Genomic DNA, 21,990 nt, shown 5'->3' on the forward strand with positions numbered 1-21,990 from the left:
TGATTGGCCACAGCCAAAATCTTATCTTTGCTTCTTTTTGGTAATTTCCTGGCCATCTCATAAAAGCATGGCAATTACGCCAAAGCCATTGGAAAGATGGTTTTGATTAATCTCATCCCGTTTTAAATGTTTTCTCTCACTGTTGTTCTTATAATATTAATCTAAAAAAACCTATCAATATAACTATTTATATATTCAAGAAATGACCGTGTTGGTGTTCAAAGTTCAATATTGTACTGTGGCATAATAGAATTCTCTAAAATTAGCAGAAGATGAGATCATTATTAAGTTCATTATTTATTCGAGGTTCTTCAATTTTGGAAACAAAGCTTGGGCATGATCTTTCACAATCAGTCCCGTTCTAGGAGATCTTCGCTGGCCTGCATGATATTCCTGCCACAGGATTCTGTGCGATTGGAGAAAAGAAATGATTAAAGACAATCGTTTCTTTTCTAAGAGGTGTTTTAATTGTGGTATTTAAAAGTATCATCACTGGAGTCAAACTTGCTTGTGTTTTAATACTGGCTCAGCTACTAGTTGTAAGCAAGTCACTATTCCTCTCCATGGCTGTTTCTTCATCTGTAAAATGGGGATAATAATAATACCTGTGTTAATGAGTTACTAATATGCTGAATTATCTTAATAGATCTCCTAACAGAAATATCCTTCTGATACAGACATGAGTTTTCCAACGAATAAATGAATTTTGAAACTTTCCTTCACGTCATAATTTCAGGAAACTCTTTTCTTTAATTCAGATGACTTACTCAAGTGATATAGCTAAATAAACTTATAATATCATAAATAACTTGAACCCAACACTCAGGAACAAAATAACTTGACTTTTAGTGTACAGAATAATATAATTCTTTAAAAGACAAACTGCGAGATAACTGGCTGGAGTAAAATTTTCACTGAATAAATGATTTTATTCACTTTTTAGAGAAAAAAAATCTTTGGAATATATTTTTAAACTACATTCAAATTCATCAAATGAACAGGAATAACTCTTGGCAAAGGACAATTTGTTAAATAAGTAGATCAGGAATCGTTTTGCCTACTTCTCTATTTTGAAACTTACAAACACCCGGCTTTCAAGTGCTTATCTATCTAGTGTCACTGGAATGCTAACGAGCAGTGTGCAATGTGGAATCTTTCCATAATATTTATATCCATGCCCTATGTGAATATATAAGAATTTGCCAAGGGTGATATTGAAAAATATTCAACAGCCTACGGCCCAGGGCCTGAGCAAGTAGAATGGACATGGGTTACAAACCACTGGTGTGTCCACCCTGTCATGCAGAGGCTCAACATTGATCCTGATCTAACAAAATCAGCAGATAATAAAAGCTAATATTTCCTGTTTTGTGCCAGACACTCTTCTGATACTCTTATCTGTATTAATTGCTTTAATTTCCACCAAAATCCTAGGACTTAGGCACTATTATTGTCTTCATCACACAGCTGAAGAAACAAGCAGAGAGGTGAAGAAACTGGCCCAAGGACACACACATCATAAAGTGACAGAATCAGGCTCCAGTCTCTTAACTATTATGCTAAACATCCTCTCCTTTAATGCTTATCCCTATTCCTGCTCTACATCTTGACTTTGAATTTTCTAATTTAGTAGAAGTAAAGAGGTAGAAAAAAACACTTTGGTCTAACTTACATAACATGTAGAACTTGATTCTTGGTCCAAAGTACTTTTTACTGAACCTGAACAAGTATCTTGCTGGAAGATTCCTAATGATGTCATTCTCACGATTTTAAAAAACTGTTGTTAATTTTGCTTCTGAAATATATTTAATTTTTACATTAAAAGTTATGATAAACCTGTTGGGGTTGTTTTTTTTAATTAAAAATTTTTATGTCTGCATGTATATCATCCATTGAGTGGCCTGCAGATTTTTAAAGTTTCAAAAAACACTGATAGAAGTTAAGAATATGTTTTCCTACTAGATGATTAAGGGGTATTAATTTTTCCCAGTTTCTAGAATGAAATGATCTGGAATCGTGAAACAGATACTTACAATGTGGTTGTAAGTGATATTCAATTACCAGATGTGAGGTTTCTTGGGAATTCATTTTAATAAGTGATTTCCAGTGCTTCACTTCTATTAGAAAAAAAGTTAACATTAGAATTTTTTTTTATAAATACAGCTAATACAGCTTTTTTTTTTAAATTAATAGCTACTTTATTTATTTATTTATTTATTTATTTATTTATGGCTGTGTTGGGTCTTCGTTTCTGTGCGAGGGCTTTCTCTAGTTGCGGCGAGCGGGCGTCACTCTTCATCGCGGTGCGCGGGCCTCTCACTATCGCGGCCCCTCCCGTTGCGGGGCACGGGCTCCAGACGCGCAGGCTCAGCAGTTGTGGCTCACGGGCCCAGCCGCTCTGCGGCACGTGGGATCTTCCCAGACCAGGGCTCGAACCCGTGTCCCCTGCATTAGCAGGCAGATTCTCAACCACTGCGCCACCAGGGAAGCCCCAACATTAGAATTTTTATTACTATAAACCTATGAATTTTATTCAAATCTAAGCATAGGTCTCATCTTAAAAGAAAAATCTGTATGCTTAGGATCATACTATTACACTTAGAAGATAAACAACTAATTTTCAGTAAACCAATTTATTAACACCATCATCAGATGGTGCTGGTTGGTATTTGTGTGTTCAAATCATTTTAAGTTATAATGATTCAGGAACTCTAAATAAGAGCATCTGTTGGTCAATGCTTTTTTTTTTTTTTTTTTTTTTTGCTCAGTTTTAAAATACTTAGTCCCAGTCATTATTTCTGATCACTAGATTTCAGATGCTGTGGATGGAAAAACTGGAAAAGCTGTGTCTGACTCTGCTTCACGTCCTGCTTTCCCTTCCCACACTGGGGTAGCAGCACAGGGAGGGCGAGCAGTGCTGCACCCTGATTGCAAGCACATTGGCACCCTGCTGGGGAGAACACGTGTGCGGAAGAGCCAGCTGAAAGTTATGCCATTCTTCTTTTGAAGTACAGACTTCTGTGTGACAAATAACAAAGTCAAGTAAAGATTTAATATTGCAGTAGAAGCAGTGAAATACTCTAAAAGTATCCTCTGACCCGTTATTCTTGTTCACTGAAGTGGTTGTCACGGAATAAGAGCCTTTGCGGCAGTGTGGTCATAAACAACCCATACTCTTTCTGTCTCATCATTCTTGGGCTATGGTCATAACACTTTGATGCTTTTTCTAGAAAAATATTTTCCCTTCCTAATTCTGTCCCTTAGGCATGATTTCCACAGACTCACATTTGCAGAAACGATTTCTTCTAAAAAAGAAATCTAATTAAAACATTTATCACCTTTTCTTTTTCCAAAAGGGTAGAGTAACAAATTAGCCCTATAGTCTGCCATGCAGTTAATAGATGAGAAATAAAGATATAGAATCATTTATTTTTAGCTGCATATTTGGGAATAAAACACTTGTTGGGCTACAAGCCAAGGGCCTTTCAGAGATGATAGCTTATTGGTTGTGGTGAGACCTGGCATAGAAAGTCCACTCCTATGTCCTAAGGGGACAGAATGCTCTGTCTTCCACCCCTAATTCCAAACATTAACCCAGAACTGCAGAAATCTAACACTTTGCATTATACCACAAAGCATATTTTTGATAGGTTTTGAAAGATAAAGTTAATATTGCATATAATATCAAATTTCATCATAATCTTATGAGAGAATGAAACTACTTGCCTGAAAGTATAATGACAGTAAGCCTAAGAAAAATATACATAACACAAAACAATGTAAATTATTTACTACTAATTTCAGTCAGTGTTTACAAAATCAAAACCTGAGTGCAACAGGTGGTAACATATCTAATGGGTTCTATGCTTATTTCAAAAATAAAGGATTTAGCTCAGGATGGCTGAAGATGGCTGATTAAAGAACATGGAAATATAGTTGGTTCCATAGTTTATTGTTCTCCTAGAGTATAATCCTTATTATTCAAAGCAGAAACACAGACAGGCTTACTTCCTTTGCCAAACATACAACTTTTATATAATTGTTCAATCAACATTAAAATTCAAAAATTCCCCCATTTTCTTCTTTATTTTGGAGTTTAGATTAGAATTTGTTTTTGTTTAATGGAGAAAGAGATACTTCCTTCATTTTTTCAAAAAAATGAAAAATATATTAAATGCAAGCCTGATTGTCTATCCCAGAGAGATAAACCAAAAATACATGAAAAGACAATTAAAATTATAATACATGTCAAAAACATTATTTGCCAAATGACTGATCAAAAATCACGCTATGATTTCAGAAGAGGAAATCATCATTGATGGTTACCATGGTTAAAAGAATTCATACAAGGAAAGAAATTGAACTGAGCTTTGAAGGAGGAACAGGATTTGTATAAATAGGGTGGAAAGGAGAGATTAAATCTGGTGAGCAATATGATACAAAGAATCATTGTATTTTTTGTGGTCATTTTGGTGGCTTAGAACAAGGGACGTTTATTTCTTGCTCATGTAACAGTGCAAAGCTGATGTCTTTCCACTCTGGTTATTCAGAGACCAAGGGACCTTTCCTTGTATGGTTGTGTCCTTTAGGATCCTGTCATTATTTGAAATAAGGTAGAGGAAGGAAAATTATGCTAAGTGAAATAAGTCAGGCAGAGAAAGACAAATACGGTAATGATATCACTTATATGTGGAATCTAAAAAATACAACAAACTAGTGAATATGACAAAAAAGAAACGGACTCACAGATACAGAGAACAAACTAGTAGGTGCCAGTGGGGAGAGGGAAGGGGGGGCAACATAGGGGTAGGTGACTAAGGGGTACAAATTATTATGTATAAAATAAGCTACAAGGATATATTGTACAACATAGGGAATATAGCCAATCTTTTATAACTATAAATGGAGTATAACCTTTAAAAATTGTGAATAACTATATTGTACAACTGAAACATATAATACCGTACATCAACTTTACTTCAAAATAATGCAAAAAAGAATACACTCTTCTTGAACTCCTTGATTGGACATGACACACACAATTTCTGCTCATATTCCGTGGATGAGAACCAGTTACTTAGCTGTTCCTAAGTGCATGGGGAAGTAATCTCTGGCTAGACACCCACTTTCCAGTGACAAAGAAGGGGAAGCACACATCTGTGGGTATAAGGAACTAAATGTTAGTGATTTGTTGGTCTCTGACTTTGCTTCTCTTTTCATTTCAATCTAAATGTTTTTCCCTGAGGAATTTCCTCCACGAACAGAGGTTCCTTACCCTACTAAATGATTCCTGTGGTTTATCTTAAGCTCAGAATTTTCTGGAGATCAAGATCAGTAAAACCTACTGCTTGCTAAACCTATTTTTCCACTTGGTTATCCTTCAGGCATTTAAACACAACTTGTATAAACAGAAGTCATTAGCCTCTTTCCAAAGTTTGTTCTCATGCTGTATTGTCCATCCTTAAGTGTGGCTATACTGTTGTACTAATTGCTCAAGCATTAGACCTTAAAGATATATTTGACTCCTCTCAATGTTTTGCCCCTTTTAAACTATTTGTCTCCTCCTTCCCTTCATCCCTATTTCTTTGTTTTCTGCCTGGATTATTGCAGGAACATCCTGACTGGCCTTCCTGATGTCACTGTAGAGGCCCTTCAATTCATCCATCCATAATTTTCTCAGGATGATATTTCCAAAATGTGTATCTGATCTTACTAACCTCCTGTTAAATCTCTTAGGATAAGATCCACCCACTTAGGTTGACACACCAAGTTCAGACTCTGCTTATGTTGTTAGCCTCTTATCCCATTATTTTCCAATGTGTTTACCTAGCTAGGCAATTCCAAACTTTGCATGTTTCTATACATCCTTTCCACTTTATATAAAAACTCTTCTTCCTTTTCCTCCTTTTCCCTTGCCTCTTTCAGCTGTTAGTGTGTCCTTCCCTCCTGTCCCTCTCAAAAATCATATTATTTCTCCTGGAAAGAGTTATCCTTACTCCTTACTTACTGAGATTGGGGTAGAAGTGTTCACCCTGGCACCTACTGAGTCTTTCTGTGCTAGGTGTCCTATAACCATGTCACAATTATTTTCTTCTGAAACCATTATGATCTCCTGGGAATTTTTAAGAAATGCCATTGAGCAACCCTCATTCCATATCAATGAAATCAGAATCTTCAGAGCTGAAGTGTTTTAAAAGCTCTGTTAGTGGTTCTAATGTAAATCCCCAGTTGAAAACTGCTGATGAAGGGAATAAAGTGTAGGGCATTGCTGTAAGGCATTAGCTATTGAAGGAATTTTTTTTTTAAAAAAGAGAGAGTTTAGAAAAAGAGGGAGGAATGAAGGAAGGGAAGGGGCACTACGTTGTGGGAAAAAAGAGGAAGAGTGGGAATAAATATTTATTAAATATCTACTTAGTGCCAGGTATTACATTGTATGATTTAAATATACAGGGATTTTTAATTGAGCTAAATAATTTGAAGTTTAATCCAGCCAATGGGCAAACCCTTAAGTATTTCTCAGGAGCCCTTAAATATTACATGGAAGTAACAGTTGTGGTTACAATGACACTAATCTGTGATGGTGTGCTAGGTGAACTCAAATAAGGTATGAATGGGGTGAGATCAATAAAAAGTTAATAGCTTAATATTAGTATTAATTGAAACAGAATTATGTAATAGTTTCTTATTAATTTATTTTTATTAATAAATGAGTTTATTCTTCCCAAGTGTGTATTTCCCCAAAGTCTTTTTTAACACTAACTTCTGAGTGTGACTTTACATCATTTCAGTGCATGTGTGCTGGTGAAGGCGTTTATGTTTGTCTCTACATTTGTCAGCAGTATTGCAGATTAAGCAGATGGGGTGAAAAATCATTTTTGCCCCATGTGAGCACATGAGCCCTGCATGTGGAATAGGTTGGAGTGGTACATATTGAGAAAGAAAATACTTGAAAGGGAACAATAAAGTAAAACTAAAAGAGAAGAAAAAAAATGTTATAGGTGCTTCTAATTTAAAGTCTGATATTTAAATGTTTTAAAATTCCAGAAAGTTGATTGGCATTTAATATTTGTTAAGTTGCTATTTCAAATCCTTTCTACTGTTTTGGGTTGATTAATTCATAGGTCAAAAAAAAATCAATATTGCTATGTTCAAATACAAAACCAGATGCCTAAGTAGGTTAAAAAAAAAAAAAAGATTGATACTATGGGGTAATGGCTATTGAACCTTAACTATGGCTTACCGTTCATTTCAAATTCTCTAAGTGATATTAATGAAAAACACTGCACTTTATTGTTGAGCCACTGGATTAGCCAAAGCTGAAAGCCACCCTACCCCAGGACTTTCCAGATATTGATGCCGAAAATCCAGGGCAGTCCAGGCCAGGAGGAAGAGAGGAATGTCCTCAAGGCAAAGATGGCCTCGGCAAATGCTAGGGTGGTCCCTTTTCTGCTGTCTACTCCTGCCTCGGAGTTCCAATTGCTGGGATGGTGGATGGGGTAAGACCAGGGCTCAGCCTTTCTAGGCAAGGGTCCAGGCTATCTGGCCTCTAAAGGAATTCTCCAACCCTCCACTCTCTGGAAAGAGGCTGGCATGGAGAAAACCTCAGGATGGCCAATCAAGCCAGGAGAACCCCCCTTGACTGTCCCCAAGTCAGCCCTGCATTGGGCACCAAATTTGATGCCGAAAACTTGGCCTCTGTGCACCAGTGCCGAATTGAATCTCAGAGACAGAGTTCTGGGTGAAGTAGAAAAGAATAGCTTTATTGCTTTGCTAGGCAAAGGGGGACACAGAGGACGCATGCCCCTGAAAAACTGTGTGTCCCAACCTGGGAGGATTTGGTGAGGAGTTTTATAGCAGTGATTCATGGGTGGGGTTGTTGATAAGATTAGAGTGTGTGCAGGGCCTGCACTCCTTTAATCTGGTCTCAGGTTATCTCTTGATGAGCTTCTCTGATTCCTTTAATCTGACCTCAGGTGGTCTTCTCTGGAATGAAGAATGCTAACTCCATTTGTTGGCATTTTAGTTCTATAAAGAGCTCAAAGATATTGTTATGTGTATCCCTTGAGGCAAACCAGGGCCCTGCCCCAAGGCTGCACTATTGTTTCTTGGCAGCTCCTCCTTTGTCTCTGCATCCCCTGCCTTCCCTGATTAGCAACTGTTTGAATCTGCCCTTTGGGACTCAGGGAAGGTCATGGAGGCTGGAGTGTGTTCCCTACAAACAAGGAATGGGAGATGCAGAAAGACTTCCGTGCCCAGGATCCCCACAGGGTCCTGCTCAGATTCAGTATGTGATAACAGAGTCTATGGAAGCTGTCTTGTGTTATGTATTTTCCTGTTCCAGTTTTCATAGTGAAGGTAGAGACACACTTGCTTTTCCCATAGTTGATTCAATAACTGAAATATATAAAATCTCAAACAAAAGAGAGATGCAATGTCAGGTTGTACTGGAATATAGAATTATGCTAAATAAATAATAAATGTGATGTATTTAATATCCAACTTATTTGTTTACCAAGAAAAGATGAATATATATTTGTGTGTATATTACATTTCTCAACTCACAAGCATATCATTTGCCTCAGTGTATGATCACCAGGTCTTGAAACAATATCCCAAGAATACTATAGAAGTTGGGCAATAAATACCTTTATATGTTGGATGGATTTTGGAAAATCAGAGTTTCTATTGACTACTGGCTAAGCAAATTTCTTTCTAATATTATTTTCAATGATTGTGTCGCTCAGAGCCATATTCCTCATTTGCTATAGTTTCCTGAACTCACACATTATATAATTCATTCCCCTGAATATGTATACAACACACCTAGATATAGGAATATCTTTGAATTTATTACCTTTTTTTCTAAAATGATATGACATTCAGGGGGAAATGTATCTACTTATTATTTGTCATCAACATTCTCAGTAAGCCTCAGCAAAAAATTGTTATAAATAAAAATAAAATCACAGTTTTGTGGATATTTTTAGGCTACATCTATCAGATGGCCTCCAAAATAGGAGAATATGATGTTAGTACTTTTTATTGTTACCCAAGATATTTTTCATGTGAGATAGAATGGTCAGTTATGTTTAAAACAAAAACAAATACAAAAAAAGAGGCAAAGTGATTTGACTGCTTCTGCCCTCCATCATCTATCTAATTCCTCCACCGTCTACTACTGTACTTGCCTGATTGTCTACTGGCTAAAACTCCTTATCTACTTATCTTTTTGTCATGTATATGCAATGTAATTGTATCACAACATATGAGATTTTACCCGGAATACTCCAGAATATTCCTTAGGTTTAATACATTATCTAGGTGTCCATGAAAATAGCTATAAGAGATCTGATTTTAGGGGAAAATCAGAGAATGAAGGGGAAGTTTGAGGTGCTAGTGTTAGGTCCCTTCAAAGCACAGCCATCTGAGGTTACCTTTCTTCTTCTATTTATCTTGATGAATTTGTGACTCATCACTGTGCCCCAGTAAATAGAATAATAAACTTTTATTCCGCAATTTGAGTAGTTCATACTGTAGGATTTTCCCCTACATGGAATGCTGCTTCTTTACATTTTTGCTTTGTTCACTGCTTTTCATTACCTACAGCTTAGAAACTATATGGGAACATCTCAAATAGCACCCCAGCACCAGTCAGTTCTATTCTGTTACTCTACTTTCTGCATGGTAGTAAGTACATGTCTCACGTGATTGGAATGTGAGCTCCACGGAAGCAAGTACATTGTCCATCTCTTATACAGATGAGCCTCTTGCATTTGTGATTTTAGGAGAGCTCATGTTTTGTTAAGGTTCTGGCAGTTCAGGCCGCCCAGGGCTGCCTCTAGCACAGTGGCACATTCATGTGAATAGAGAAAGCCATCTTCTTTGGGTAAACCTGTTCACGAAGTCACATCCTTCTGGAGAGATGACACCATAGGTGCAAAGCTTGGCAGGTAGAATGAGCTAGTGGACCAGAAAAGCATGTGATTCTTGTGGATACCCCCATGCTAAGATACTCCACTGGTTGGATAATCTGCACAATCCCATAAGCAGTGACACTGGTCCTGTTTCTGCTATAGTTCCCACCATCACTAAGACATCGGGGCATTGGGGATAGTGGGAGAATCACATCCACACTTAGAGAAGTGAGTCAGTTGTGGTGGCAGGACATAGGTCCCTCTCACCTCTCCCTTGTCCCCCACTCATGCTCTGATACTGACAAAAAATGTGTCTTAGAGTATGGCAAAGGGCTCTGTCTTATTCATTTCTGATTCTTCATCACCTAGCATAGGATTCAAAATTGTTCAAGAAGTTTAAACTCATGTTAAAGGAAGAGAGGAGACTAGAGAAGGAGGGTTAATGCAAAGAAGAAAGAAGGAAGGGAAGGAGAGAAGGGAAGGGGAGGAGTGAGGGAAGAAGAATAAGAGTAAAGTCCCATAGACTTTAAATGGACGTGATTTGCTCACAGGGATTTATATTAGAAATAACCAGCTATAGTCACACAGCCACAGATGTCCTGTCCTTGAGGATCATCAACACCTGTTTGTTGACTCCTCTACTACAGCCTTATTCTAGCACCTAGCGATTCAACTTTGATCCTGTTCACCCAGACTCTCCACCCCATTTGCCTCTGCATCTTTTAGCTTCTTTTATCCAAAGTCCAAAGATCATTTTGGACACATTTCTGCCAAATCTTAACACTCCCCTTTGCACAGTTTTACAGCTTCCTTTTCTGGCCCCTAACACCGCAGAGAATAGTGAGGAGAGCTTGCAATCCACATTGCCCTTATCAGTGTGCCAGTGGAAGCCAGCTGCCCTGCACCCAGAAACTGAGTAGGGCTTCAGCTTTCATTTGTCTGTTCATTCATTCAGCAGGTGTTTCTTTCATGCCTACTCTATGCCAAGCAGTGTTCTTCTCTGAAATAAACTCACCTTACCTCTAACCAGTCTTCTGACCTATGAAGGTGTTGTTACCATTCGCCGATCACCTCTCTGAGGCACAGCTCTCACAACACAGCGTGGACTTCCGACTGTCTTCCTGAACACGATGGCCCATGTTGCATATGCTTCTTTTTCTGCCTTATTTAACGCTAGTCTTTTCTCATTACTCAATAATTTCATACAAGGAGCTGTTCTTTAGAGAAGATGGACTCCCATCCAGTCTTTTAAGGGTCTGTAACTCACCCAAGCAAAATATCTTCTTTTCCTTAAACTCTTACTAAACATTCCTGTTTCTGTCTGACTGAAATGTTACATTATTGTCTCTTTATAGTTACAGACTTGGAAAAAATATTATTTTACTTTGGGAAATGAAAATAAGGTTGAAATAATTAGAAGATTTTAAAGCATTTGCTATTGATCTGAACATAATAGATTGGATTAACATTGCCTTTAGGAAATTGGTGTTTAAAAATATTAAAAATGTGTGAAGAAAAAGATGTTAACATGTTTAATGAATAATTAGAAGAGTCTCAGACCTCAGAGAAATTGGTACACAGTGGTGCATCCTGAGATTAGGTTTTGAAATTCCTTTAGGCCAGTAGTTCATAGGAGAAATCTAGAACCATTTAAAAATGATAATACAATGATTACATTGACGCTGAAGAAATGTCAACTCCTTTTACTAAGAGTAATTATTATGCCTAATTTTGTCAAGACACCAAAATATTCAAAAGACTCCGGTGGGCAGGATCACACCATTCACTCTTGCATCCTCTGCATGTGCCCACCCATACATTGCATCATGGGTTCTCACACTCCTCTGTCCAAAGACCAACCTAAATGAGTTTCTTATAAAGCAGATGCTGGCCTCAGTCCAGAGATGCTGAGTTACTAGACCTGGTGTCAAGCCCCCAATCTGAATTTTTGGTAATTAACCCTCGTGTTTCTGAAGCAGGTCACATATAAGAAGTATGCAGAAACTCTGCTACACAAAATTCCTTATCGATAAATGGGATCAATAATCACTAGTGGAATTTTTAAACATTTTTAATAACCTTCCTCTGGCTAAAAGAATTAAAGCAACTATAAAATCTTTGTGTTATAATAAAAGAACCTTCAAATCTCCATTAAAATCTGCAGGTGTTTAAGTGTAATTATTAACCTATCAATGATTAATGAATTTAATCTATTTGTCATCATTTCTTATGGTAACATTTTAAAATGTCTAAATACAGTACCAATTCACTCTGTTGGAATACTATATAGAATATATGTAGTATTCACATTGTATCAGTGTAGAATCCATTCACACACATTTTAGCACTTGGCTTGAGAAGTAGAGTAGTAGTGAGAGTGGTGATCAACAACTAGCCATAATCCTCAGAGTACACAATTAGCCTTAGATTTGATCTCTTTCATGTTAGGCTTTCAGTGTTCTTTTTATTTTAAGTTAATTAATTAATTTTTTATCATTTTTATTGGAGTATAATTGCTTTACAATGTTGTGTTAGTTTCTGCTGTATAACAAAGTGAATCAGCTATATGTATACATATATCCCCATAGCCCCTCCCTCTTGCGTCTCCCTCCCACCCTCCCTATCCCACCCCTCTAGGTGGTCACAAAGTACTGGGCTGATTTCTGTGTGCTATGTGGCTGCTTCCCACTCGCTATCGATTTTACATTTGGTAGTGTATATATGTCCATGCCACTCTCTCACTTCGTCCCACTTACCCTTCCGCCTACCCGTGTCCTTAAGTCCATTCTCTACGTCTGTGTCTTTATTCCTGTCCTGCCCCTAGGTTCTTCAGAACCTTTTTATTTTTTATATTCCATAGATATGTGTTCGCATACAGTATTTGTTTTTCTCTTTCTGACTTACTTCACTCTGCATGACAGACTCTAGGTCCATCCACCTCACTACAAATAACTCCATTTCATTTCTTTTTATGGCTGAGTAATATTCCATTGTATATATGTGCCACATCTTCTTTATCCATTCATCTGTTGATGGACACTTAGGTTGCTTCCATGTCCTGGCTATTGTAAATAGTGCTGCAATGAACATTGTGATACATGACTCTTTTTGAATTATGGTTTTCTCAGGGTATATGTCCAGTAGTGGGATTGCTGGGTTGTATGGTAGATCTATTTTTAGTTTTTTAAGGAACCTCCATACTGATCTCCATAGTGGCTGTATCAATTTACATTCCCACCACCAGTGCAAGAGGGTTCCTTTTCCTCCACACCATCTCCAGCATTTATTGTTTGTAGATTTTTTGATGATGGCCATTGTGACTGGTGTGAGGTGACACCTCATTGTAGTTTTGATTTGCATTTCTCTCATGATTAGTGATGTTGAGCATCCTTTCATGTGTTTGTTGCCAATCTGTATATCTTCTTTGGAGAAATGTCTATTCAGGTCTTCTGCCCATTTTTGGATTGGGTTGTTTGTTTTTTTGATATTGAGCTGAATGAGCTGCTTGTATATTTTGGACATTAATCCTTTGTCAGTTGTTTCATTTGCAAATACTTTCTCACATTCTGAGGGTTGTCTTTTCGTCTTGTTTATGGTTGTCTTTGCTGTGCAAAAGCTTTAAAGTTTCATTAGGTCTCATTTGTTTATTTTTGTTTTTATTTCCATTTCTCTAGGAGGTGGGTCAAAAAGGATCTTACAGTGATTTATGTCATAGAGTGCTCTGCCTACGTTTTCCTCTAAGAGTTTTATAGTGTCTGGCCTTAAATTTAGGTCTTCAATCCATTTTGAGTTTATTTTTGTGTATGGTGTTAGGGAGTGTTCTAATTTCATTCTCTTACATGCAGCTGTCCAGTTTTCCCAGCACCACTTATTGAAGAGGCTGTCTTTTCTCCATTATATATTCTTGCCTCCTTTATCAAGGATAAGGTGACCATATGTGCATGGGTTTATCTCTGGGCTTTCTATCCTGTTCCACTGATGTATATTTCCATTGATCTATATTTCTGTTTTTGTGCCAGTACCATACTGTCTTGATTACTGTAGCTTTGTAGTATAGTCTGAAGTCAGGGCGCCTGATTCCTCCAGCTCTGTTTTTCTTTCTCAAGATTGCCTTGGCTATTCGGGGTCTTTTGTGTTTCCATACAAATTGTGAAATGTTTTGTTCTAGTTCTGTGAAAAATCCCATTGGTAGTTTGATAAGGATTGCATTGAATCTGTAGATTGCTTTGGGTAGTATAGTCATTTTCACAATGTTGATTCTTCCAATCCAAGAACATGGTATATATCTCTCCATCTGATTGTATCATCTATAATTTCTTTCATCAGTGTCTTATGGTTTTCTGCATACAGGTGTTTTGTGTTCTTAGGTTTATTCCAAGGTATTTTACCCTCTTTGTTGCAGTGGTAAATGGGAGTGTTTCCTTAATTTCTCTTTCAGATTTTTCATCATTAGTGTATAGGAATGCAAGAGATTTCTGTACATTACTTTTGTATCCTGCTACTTTACCAGATTCATTGATTAGCTCTAGTAGTTTTCTGGTAGCATCTTTAGGATTCTCTATATATAGTATCATGTCATCTGCAAACAGTGACAGCTTTACTTCTTCTTTTCCGATTTGGATTCCTTTTATTTCTTTTTCTTCTCTGATTGCTGTGGCTAAAACTTCCAAAACTATGTTGAATAACAGTGGTGAGAGTGGGCAGCCTTGTCTTGTTCCTGATCTTGGTGGAAATGGTTTCAGTTTCTCACCATTGAGAACAATGTTGGCTGTGGGTTTGTCATATATGGCCTTTATTATGTTGAGGTAAGTTCCCTCTATACCTACTTTCTGGAGGGTTTTTATCATAAATGGGTGTTGAATTTTGTCAAAAGCTTTTTCTGCATCTATTGACATGATCATATGGTTTTTCTTCTTCAATTGGTTAATATGGTGTATCACATTGATTGATTTGCATATATTGAAGAATCCTTGCATTCCTGGGAAAAACCCCACTTGATCATGGTGTATGATCCTTTTAATGTGCCGTTGGATTCTGTTTGCTAGTGTTTTGTTGAGGATTTTTGCATCCATGTTCATCAGTGATATTGGCCTATAGTTTTCTTTCATTGTGACATCTTTTTGTGGTTTGGTATCAGCGTGATAGTGGCGTCTTAGAATGTGTTTGGGAGTGTTCCTCCCTTTGCTATATTTTGGAAGAGTTTGAGAAGGATAGGTATTAGCTCGTCTGTAACTGTTTGACAGAATTCACCTGTGAAGCCATCTGGTCCTGGGCTTTTATTTATTGGAAGATTTTTAATCACAGTTTAAATTTCATTGCTTGTGATTTGTGTTCATATTTTCTATTTCTCCCTGGTTCAGTCTCGGCAGGTTGTGCTTTTCTAAGAATTTGTCCATTTCTTCCAGATTGTCCATTTTATCAGCATATAGTTGCTTGTAGTAATCTCTCATGATACTTTGTATTTCTACAGTGTCAGTTGTTACTTCTCCTTTTTCATTTCTAATTCTGTTGATTTGAGTCTTCTCCCTGTTTTTCTTGATAAGTCTGGCTAATGGTTTATCAATTTTGTTTATTTCTCAAAGAGCCAGCTTTTAGTTTTAATGATGTTTGCTATCATTTCCTTCATTTCTTTTTCATTTATTTCTGATCTGATCTTTATGATTTCTTTGCTTCTTCTAACTTTGGGGGTTTTTTTGTTCTTCTTTCTCTAATTGCTTCAGGTGTAAGGTTAGGTTGTTTATTTGAGTTGTTTTTTGTTTCTTGAGGTAGGATTGTATTGCTATGAACTTCCCTCTTAAACTGTTTTTGCTGTATTCCATAGGTTTTGGGTCCTCATGTTCTCATTTTCATTTGTTTCTAGGTATTTTTTGATTTCCCCTTTGATTTCTTCAGTGATCTCTTGGCTATTTAGTAGCATATTATTTAACCTTCGTGTGTTTGTCTTTCTGACAGTTATTTTCCAGTAATTGATATCTAGTCTCATAGCATTGTGGTCGGAAAAGATGCTTGGTACAATTTCAATTTTCTTAAATTTACCAAGTCTTGATTTGTGATGCAAGATATGATCTATCCTGGAGAATGTTCCATGAGCACTTGAGATGAAAGTGTATTCTTTTGTTTTTGGATGGAATATCCTATAAATATCAATTAAGTCCAGTTTGTTTAATGTGTCATTTAAAGCTTATGTTTCCTTGTTTATTTTCATTTTGGATGATCTGTCCATTGGTGAAAGTGGGGTGTTAAAATCCCCTACTATGATTGTGTTACTGTCGATTTCCCCTTTTATGGCTGTTAGCATTTGCCTTACGTATTGAGGTGCTCCTATGTTGGGTACCGAAATATTTACAATTGTTATATCTTCTTGGATTGATCCCTTGATCATTATGTAGTGTCCTTCTTTGTCTCTTGTAATAGTCTTTATTTTAAAGTCTATTTTCTCTGATATGAGAATTACTACTCCAGCTTTCTTTTTATTTCCACTTGCATAGAATATCTTTTTCCTTCCCCTCACGTTCAGTCTGTATGTGTCCCTAGGTCTGAAGTGGGTCTCTGTAGACAGCATATATATGGGTCTTGTTTTTGTATCCATTCAGCGAGTCTATGTCTTTTGATTGGAGCATTTAATCCATTTGCATTTAAGGTAGTTATCGATATGTATGTGCCTATTACCATTTTCTTAATTGTTTTGGGTTTGTTATGGTAGGTCTTTTCCTTCTCTTGTGTTTGCTGCCTAGAGAAGTTCCTTTATCATTTGTTGTAAAGCTGTTTTGGTGGTGCTGAATTCTCTTAGCTTTTGCTTGTCTGTAAAGGTTTTAATTTCTCCATCTTATCTGAGTGAGATCCTTCCTGCTTAGCGTAATCTTGGTTGTAGGTTTTTCCCTTTCATCACTTTAAATATGTCCTGCCACACCCTTCTGGCTTGCAGAGTTTCTGCTGAAAGATCAGCTGTTAACCATATGGGGATTCCCTTGTATGTTATTTGTTGCTTTTCCCTTGCTGCTTTTAATGTTTTTCCTCTGTATTTAACTTTTAATAGTTTGATTAATAATGTGTCTTGGCTTTTTCTCCTTGGATTTATCCTGTATGGGACTCTCTGTGCTTCCTGGACTTGATTGACTATTTCCTTTCCCATATTAGGGAAGTTTTCATGTATAATCTCTTCAAATATTTTCTCAGTCTCTTTCTTTTTCTCTTCCTCTTCTGGGACCTCTATAATGCGAATGTTGGTGTGTTTAATGTTGTCCTAGAGGTCTCTGAGACTGTCTTCAATTATTTTCATTCGTTTTTCTTTATTCTGCTCTGCGGTAGTTATTTCCACTATTTTATCTTCCAGGTCAGTTATCCATTCTTCTGCCTCAGTTATTCTGCTATTGATTTCTCCTAGAAAATTTTTGATTTCATTTATTGTATTGTTCATCATTGTTTGTTTGCTCTTTAGTTCTTCTAGGTCCTGGTTAAATGTTTCTTGTATTTTCTGCATTTTATTTCCAAGATTTTGGATCATCTTTACTATCATTACTCTGGATTCTTGTTCAGGTAGACTGTCTATTTCCTCTTCATTTGTTTGGTCTGGTGGGTTTTTACCTTGCTCCTTCATCTGCTGTGTATTTCTGTGTCTTCTCATTTTGCTTAACTTACTGTGTTTGGGGTCGCCTTTTCACAGGCTGCAGGTTTGTAGTTCCCATTGTTTTTGGTGTCTTCCCCCAGTGGGTATGTCGGGTTCAGTGGGTTTGTAGGCGTTCTGGGGGATGAGGTTGGATTTTGTCTTTCTGGTGGGCAGGACCGTGTCTGGTCGTGTGTTTTGGGGTGTCTGTGAACTTAGTATGATTTTAGGCAGCCTCTCTGGTAATGGGTGGTGTTGTGTTCCTGTCTTGCTAGTTGTTTGGCATGGGGTGTCCAGCACTGGAGCTTGCTGGTCATTGAGTGGAGCTGGGTCTTAGCTTTGAGACGGAGATCGCTGGGAGAGCTCTCGCTGATTGATATTATGAGGGGCCAGGAAGTCCCTGGTGGACCAATGTCCTGAACTCAGCTCTCCCACCTCAGAGGCTCAGGCCTGACACCCGGCCAGAGCACCCAGACCCTGTCAGCCACACAGTCGTTCAAGTCATTTGAGAAAATCTTCTGTCCTTTCATAGTGTTCATTTTTTTAAGTATTCATTCATCTCCTGAAATTCATGCTACTTTAATATTCATTCATCTTGGATAGCATGTATACTGTTTTTTGAATTTTCTAACTACAGGATTAGCAAAAAATTCTCATTTTTAAAAAGACTTTCTTTTTTTAGAGTAGTTTTGAGTTTGTAACAAAATTGAGAGTAAGGTACAGGGATTTCCCATATACACCCTACCCCCATAATATATGAAAGCTTATGGGCTTCCAGCAGTCTAATATACCATTTTCTAAGTCAATCAAAGGTCAATATTTATTGACAACAGCACATAAACACTCCTTGCCATTGAAAATACAAAGGCTGTAGACCCTGTGTGACAGTTCTCTCCCTCCCTTCATAATCGCTGCAAGAGTCGATTCTTGCATGGATGTAAATTTTCATCAGAACCCACTGTTTTCAAATCCTCAAACTCAGAAAATGTTTTAAACTATTTTCTCATTGAGGTTGTAATTATTATCTTAATGTTGCTGAGGTAGAGGGTGGTTTTCCTTGGCTATGTCTCCCATGCTTTTTCGCTACATTCAAGACCATCACTGCCACATTTTCTTTTTCAGCTTTACCTTCCCGAAAAGCTCAATCAGATTCATGGTTCTGGATGCCACTATTCATTCAGCAGCTTTTAACGAACACAATCTATATGTCTAACACCAGATGTTGCACAATCACCCCAATGAACTTCAGATATTTTCAGTTATTACTCAAGGTTTCTTTGTTTTTGGATGACTTGAATATATATATATATATATATATATATATATATATATATACACACACACACACACACACACACACATATATTTATACAGCAGGTTCTTATTAGTCATCTATTTTATACACATCAGTGTTTACATGTCAATCTCAATCTCCCAATTCATCACACCACCACCCCACCACCCTGCCGCTTTCCCCGCTTGGTGTCCATACTTTTGTTCTCTACATCTGTGTCTCTATTTCTGCCCTGCAAACCAGTTCATCTGTACCATTTTTCTAGATTCCACATATATGCGTTAATATACGATATTTGTTTTTCTCTTTCTGACTTACTTCACTCTGTATGACAGTCTCTAGATCCATCCATGTCTCAACAAATGACCCAATTTTGTTCCTTTTTATGGCTGAGTAATATTCCATTGTATACATGTACCACATCTTCTTTATCCATTCATCTGTCGATGGGCATTGAGGTTGCTTCCATGACCTGGCTGTTGTAAATAGCGCTGCAGTGAACATTGGGGTGCATGTGTCTTTTTGAATTATGGTTTTCTCTGCATTTATGCCCAGTAGTGGGATTGCTGGATCATATGGTAATTCTATTTTTAGATTTTTAAGGAGCCTCCATACTGTTCTCCATAATGGCTGTATCAATTTACATTCCCACCAACAGTGCAAGAGGGTTCCCTTTTTTCCACACCCTCTCCAGCGTTTGTTGTGTGTAGATTTTCTGATGATGCCCATTCAAACTGGTGTGAGGTGATACCTCATTGTAGTTTTGATTTGCATTTCTCTAATACTTAGTGATGTTGAGCAGCTTTTCATGTGCTTCTTGGCCATCTGTATGTCTTCTTTGGAGAAATGTCTATTTAGGTATTCGGCCCATTTTTGGATTGGGTTGTTTGGTTTTTTAATATTGAGCTGCATGAGCTGTTTATATATTTTGGAGATTAATCCTTTGTCTGTTGATTCGTTTGCAAATATTTTCTCCCATTCTGAGGGTTGTCTTTTCGTGTTGTTTATGGTTTCCTTTGCTGTGCAAAAGCTTTGAAGTTTCATTAGGTCCCATTTGTTTATTTTTGTTTTTATTTCCATTACTCTAGGAGGTGGATCAAAAAAGATTTTGCTGTGATTTATGTCAAAGAGTGTTCTTCCTATGTTTTCCTCTAAGAGTTTTATAGTGTCCGGTCTTATATTTACGCCTCTAATCCATTTTGAGTTTATTTTTGTGTAAGGTGTTAGGTAGTGTTCTAATTTCATTCTTTTACATATAGGTGTCCAGTTTTCCCAGCACCACTTATTGAAGAGACTGTCTTTTCTCCATTGTATATCCTTGCCTCCTTTGTCATAGATTAGTTGACCATGTGTGTGTGGGTTTATCTCTGGGCTTTCTATCCTGTTCCATTGATCTATATTTCTTTTTTTGTGCCAGTACCATATTGTCTTGATTCCTGTAGCTTTGTAGTATAGTCTGAAGTCAGGGAGTCTGATTCCTCCAGCTCTGTTTTTTTCCCTCAAGACTGCTTTGGCTATTCAGGGTCTTTTGTGTCTCCATACAAATTTGAAGATTTTTTGTTCTAGTTCCGTAAAAAATGCCATAGGTAATTTGGTAGGGATTGCATTGAATCTGTAGATTACTTTGGGTAGTATAGTCATTTTCATAATATTGATTCTTCCAATTCAAAAATATGGTATATCTCTCCATCTGTTGGTATCATCTTTAATTTCTTTCATCAGTGTCTTATAGTTTTCTGCATGCAGATTTTTGTCTCCCTAGGTAGGTTTATTCCTAGGTATTTTATTCTTTTTGTTGCAATGGTAAATGGGAGTGTTTCCTTAATTTCTCTTTCAGATTTTTCATCATTAGTGTATCAGAATGCAAGAGATTTCTGTGCATTAATTTTGTATCCTGCAACTTTACCAAATTCATTGATTAGCTCTAGTAGTTTTCTGGTGGCATCTTTAGGATTCTGTATGTGTAGTATCATGTCATCTGCAAACAGTGACAGTTTTACTTCTTTTCCAATTTGTGTTCGTTTTATTTCTTTTTCTTCTCTGATTGCCGTGGCTAGGACTTCCAAAACTATGTTGAATAATAGTGGCGAGAGTGGACATCCTTGTCTTGTTCCTGATCTTAGAGGAAATGCTTTCAGTTTTTCACCATTGAGAATGGTGTTGGTTGTGGGTTTGTCATATATGGCCTTTATTATGTTGAGGTAGGTTCCCTCTTTGCCCACTTTCTGGAGAGTTTTTTTATCATAAATGGGTGTTGAATTTTGTCAAAAGCTTTTTCTGCATCTATTGAGATGATCATATGGTTTTTCTCCTTCAATTTGTTAATATGGTGTATCACATTGATTGATTTGCATATATTGAAGAATCCTTGCATCCCTGGGATAAATCCCACTTGGTCATGGTGTATGATCCTTTTAATGTGTTGTTGGATTCTGTTTGCTAGTATTTTGTTGAGGATTTTTACATCTATATTCATCAGTGATATTGGTCTGTAATTTTCTTTTTTTGTAGTATCTTTGTCTGGTTTTGGTATCAGGGTGATGGTGGCCTCATAGAATGAGTTTGGGAGTGTTCCTTCCTCTGCAGTTTTTTGGAAGAGTTTAAGAAGGAGGGGTGTTCACTCTTCTCTATGTGTTTGATAGAATTCACCTGTGAAGCCATCTGGTCCTGGACTTTTGTTTGTTGGAAGATTTTTAATCACAGTTTCAGTTTCATTGCTTGTGATTGGTCTGTTCATATTTTCTATTTCTTCCTGGTTCAGTCTTGGAAGGTTATACCTTTCTAGGAATTTGTCCATTTTATTGGCACAGAGTTGCTTGTAGTAGTCTCTTTGGATGCTTTGTATTTCTGCGGTGTCTGTTGTAACTTCTCCTTTTTCATTTCTAATATTATTGATTTAAGTCCTCTCCCTCTTTTTCTTGGTGAGTCTGGCTAATGGTTTATCAATTTTGTTTATCTTCTCAAAGAACTAGCTTTTAGTTTTATTGATCTTTGCTATTGTTTTCTTTGTTTCTATTTCATTTATTTCTGCTCTGATCTTTATGATTTCTTTCCTTCTACTGACTTTGGGTTTTGTTTGTTCTTGTTTCTCTAGCTCCTTTAGGTGTGAGCTTAGATTGTTTATTTGTGATTTTTCTTGTTTCTTGAGGTAGGCTTGTCTAGCTATAAACTTCCCTCTT

The sequence above is a fragment of the Balaenoptera acutorostrata genome, chromosome 5, assembly GCF_949987535.1.
Source record: "Balaenoptera acutorostrata chromosome 5, mBalAcu1.1, whole genome shotgun sequence".
NCBI classification, from domain to species: Eukaryota; Metazoa; Chordata; class Mammalia; order Artiodactyla; family Balaenopteridae; genus Balaenoptera; species Balaenoptera acutorostrata.